This window comes from Triticum aestivum, chromosome 2A, assembly GCF_018294505.1.
Source record: "Triticum aestivum cultivar Chinese Spring chromosome 2A, IWGSC CS RefSeq v2.1, whole genome shotgun sequence".
Lineage (NCBI taxonomy): Eukaryota > Viridiplantae > Streptophyta > Magnoliopsida > Poales > Poaceae > Triticum > Triticum aestivum.
In genome coordinates this window covers 332,541,316-332,545,736 of record NC_057797.1, presented here as the reverse complement: position 1 = coordinate 332,545,736, position 4,421 = coordinate 332,541,316, and positions in this window count along the sequence as shown.

Genomic DNA, 4,421 nt, shown 5'->3' with positions numbered 1-4,421 from the left:
TGCTGTTGGTGCTTCTTTGGCTCCTGCTACTGCTGCTGCTGGTACCCAGGAGGATGATGAGTATGCGGGCGATTATGAGGATGAGGTTGATCAAAATCAGATCTACTAGCAGCCACCAGCACCACCACCAGCAGGTCGACCTCAGGTATATATTTGTAATGGTAGGCCTGCACCACCACCTCAGGTACGAGATGATGTCCATATTCCTAAACTGAAATTGAATATTCCACCATTTGAGGGTAGATATGTTCCTGATATATATCTTACTTGGGAGTTAGAAACTAAACAACGATTTACATGTTTACAATATCCTGAGGAGAGACGAGTTGCTGCTGCTGTTTGTGCTTTCACTAGTTTTGCATGTGTATGGTGGTCTGAACATTGTAGATTATATCCTATTCCAACTACTTGGGCTGCTTTGAAAACTGCTATGCGTACGCGTTGGGTTCCACCATATTATCAACGTGAATTGCTTCAAAAATTGCAGCGTTTAAGACAAGGGAAAAATTCTGTAGAAGAATATTATCAGGAATTACAAACTGGCATGATTAGATGTGGTATTGTTGAGGAGAATGAAGCTATGCTTGCACGTTTTCTGGGTGGATTAAATAGAGAGATTCAGACCATTTTAGACTATAAGGAGTATACTAATATCACTCGTTTATTCCATCTTGCTTGTAAAGCTGAACGTGAAGTGCAGGATTGACAAGCATTGGGGCGAACTAACTTTTCTGCAGGCCGACCTTCATCATGGACACCACGTGCATCTTCTACTTCAACTGCACCAGCACCTCCATCCGGTGCCACCTCCAGCCGTGATACAAGAAAACAGGCACAACCACCATTATCTGCCAAGAGCGCACCTGCGGGGCCTGCACAGCGTTCTTCTTCTTCCATGGCATCAACAGGGCACACAAGTGATATTATTTGTCGTCGTTGTAAGGGAGGAGGTCATTATGCGAGAGAATGCAAATCTTCGCGTGTGATGATTGCTACCGCGGATGGTGGATATGAGTCTGCTAGTGACTATGATGAGGAGACTTTGGCTCTTATTACACGTGAAGAACATGGTGGAGATGATTCTGATCATGAGACGCAATACATGGCTCCTGAAGACGCTGACAGGTATGAATGTTTAGTTGCTCAACGTGTTTTGAGTGTGCAGGTCACACAAGCTGAGCAAAATCAGAGGCACAATTGATGAGGACATCAATACGATTGTTACACCCACAGCCCCTGCTGCTATACATACTGGACCAATTACTAGAGCTCGTGCACGCCAACTAAATTACCAGGTACTTTCGTTTCTTGGTAATGATTCTAATGTTCATGAGAATATGATGCTGCCTAAATTGGATACATTTGTTTTGCTTACAAATGAAGGGCCTAGCTTGGAGAAGGATGAACATTGGAGCAAGAACAAGCATGGAGATGATGGCATGCGCAAGGGGAACAAGAACGGAGTTACAAGTGATGATTTCAGGACTTTGAAGCCACCATAATGGGTGCATGAAGCCTTGGACGAAATATACAAGATGCCACTTCATAAATTTCGTCCCGAGGCTATTTTAGGTGCTGCGTCACCTTATTTTTGGGCCAGGCCCATGTAATTTCGAAATACATAAGTATAGGCTATTTTTAGAGTCCGTATGTGTGGGGAAACAAGAGATAGGGTTGATTTCGGACCCCTCCACCAAGGGCCACGAAATTCCCCCCTCTTCCTCCATATATACAGCCCTTAGGGCATCGTTTAGACTTTGGGTTTTGTTTAGATTAAAAGTTCGCCATAGCTGCAACTTTGCGTACTTCGTTTGTGTTCAACGACCAGACAAAGGCGTCACAGAACCCCACCTTGATCAATAAAGCTTTCATCTTATATTCGCAATATCCAGATTGCAATCTTAGTTTCTTGCTTGTTCTTCGTTTGCTCGCAGGAAACAGACCCTCGTGGTCAGGTTGATCGTGCTCCGGCGTGGTCAATAACCTATCGGAGTTGGTTTAGCTATTGCTAAGGCACGACGTCCTCGCACGTTCGTAGTCGGATCGTCAAAGTCGACTTCCACCAAAGCGATATCCATCATCTCATCGAAATACGGGACACCTTTGTCTCTATCATTGTGAAAGAACGTTCTGTGCGCGTCATCATAGATGGAGGGAGCTGCAACAACTTGGCTAGCATGGAGATGGTGGAGAAGCTTTCTCTCACCACAAGACCACATCGACATCCTTACTACATCCAATGGTTCAACAACAGCGGCAAGGTTAAGGTAACACGTACTGTTCGTGTGCATTTTAGTATATCTACATATGCTGATTATGTTGATTGTGATGTGGTACCTATGCAAGCATGTTCCTTATTACTTGGTAGACCATGGCAATTTGATAAAAATTATGTACACCATGGTAGAAACAATCAGTATACTCTTGTTCATAAGGATAAAAATATTACTTTGCTTCCTATGACTCCTGATTCTATTTTGAAAGATGATATTAATAGAGCTAATAAAGCAAAACAAGAGAAGAATAAGAGTGAAAATCAGATTGTGGCAAAAGAATTTGAGCAACAAATGAAGCCTAATAATAAACCATCTAGTGTTGCTTCTGAAATTAAATTGAAAAGTGCATGTTTATTTGCCACCAAATCTGATATTGATGAGCTAGATTTTAGCAAATCTGTTTGCTATGCTTTTGTGTGCAAAGAGGCATTATTTTCATTCGAGGACGTGCCTTCCTCTTTGCCTCCTGCTATCACTAATATTTTGCAGGAGTTCGCTGACGTCTTTCCACAAGACGTGCCACCGGGATTACCACCTATTCGAGGGGTTGAGCATCAGATCGACTTAATTCCCGGTGCTTCACTGCCAAACCGTGCGCCATACTGTACCAATCCAGAGGAGACGAAGGAGATTATGCGTCAAGTACAAGAGCTTCTCGACAAAGGTTATATACGTGAATCCCTTAGTTCTTGTGTTGTTCCTATTATTCTAGTGCCGAAAAAGGATGGTACATCGCGTATGTGTGTTGATTGTAGAGGCATTAATAATATTACTATTCGTTATCGTCATCCTATTCCTAGGCTAGATGATATACTTGATGAATTGAGTGGCTCTACAATATTCTCCAAAGTTGATTTGCGTAGTGGATACCATCAAATTCGTATGAAATTGGGGGATGAATGGAAAACAACATTTAAAACTAAGTTTGGATTATATGAGTGGTTGGTCATGCCTTTTGGATTAACTAATGCGCCTAGTACTTTCATGAGACTAATGAACGAAGTTTTACGTGCTTTCATTGGACGATTTGTGGTAGTCTATTTTGATGATATACTGATTTATAGCAGATCTTTGGAAGAACATTTGGAACATTTACGTGCTGTTTTTATTGCTCTACGTGATGCACGTTTGTTTGGTAACCTTGGGAAGTGCACCTTTTGCACCGACCGAGTATCTTTTCTTGGCTATGTTGTTACTCCACAGGGAATTGAAGTTGATAAAGCCAAGATTGAAGCTATTGAGAGTTGGCCGCAGCCCAAAACGGTCACACAAGTGAGGAGTTTTCTTGGCCTCGCTGGATTCTATAGGAGTTTTGTGAGAGATTTCAGCACCATTGCTGCACCTCTCAATGAGCTTACAAAGAAAGATGTGCCTTTTCTTTGGGGTACCGCACAGGAAGAAGCCTTCTCGGTATTGAAAGATAAGTTGACACATGCTCCTTTACTCCAACTTCCTGATTTTAATAAGACTTTTGAGCTTGAATGTGATGCTAGTGGAATTGGATTAGGAGGTGCGTTATTACAAGATGGCAAACCTGTTGCATACTTTTCTGAAAAATTGAGTGGGCCTAGTCTGAATTATTCTACTTATGATAAAGAATTATATGCTCTTGTTCGGACTTTAGAAACATGGAAACATTATTTATGGCCCAAAGAATTTGTTATACATTCTGATCATGAATCTTTGAAACATATTAAAAGTCAGGCTAAACTGAATCGTAGACATGCTAAATGGGTTGAATTCATTGAGACTTTCCCTTATGTCATTAAACACAAGAAGGGAAAAGAAAATGTTATTGCTGATGCATTGTCTCGTCGCTATACTATGCTTTCACAACTTGACTTCAAAATATTTGGTTTGGAGACCATCAAAGATCAATATGTGCATGATGCTGATTTTAAAGATGTAATGCAGAATTGCAAAGAAGGAAGAATGTGGAACAAGTTTGTCGTTAACGATGGATTTGTGTTTCGTGCTAACAAGCTATGCATTCCAGCTAGCTCCGTTCGTCTTTTGTTGTTGCAGGAGGCGCATGGAGGAGGATTAATGGGACACTTTGGCGTGAAGAAGACGGAGGACGTACTTGCTACACATTTCTTTTGGCCAAAGATGAGACGGGATGTTGAGCGTTTTATTGCTCGCTGC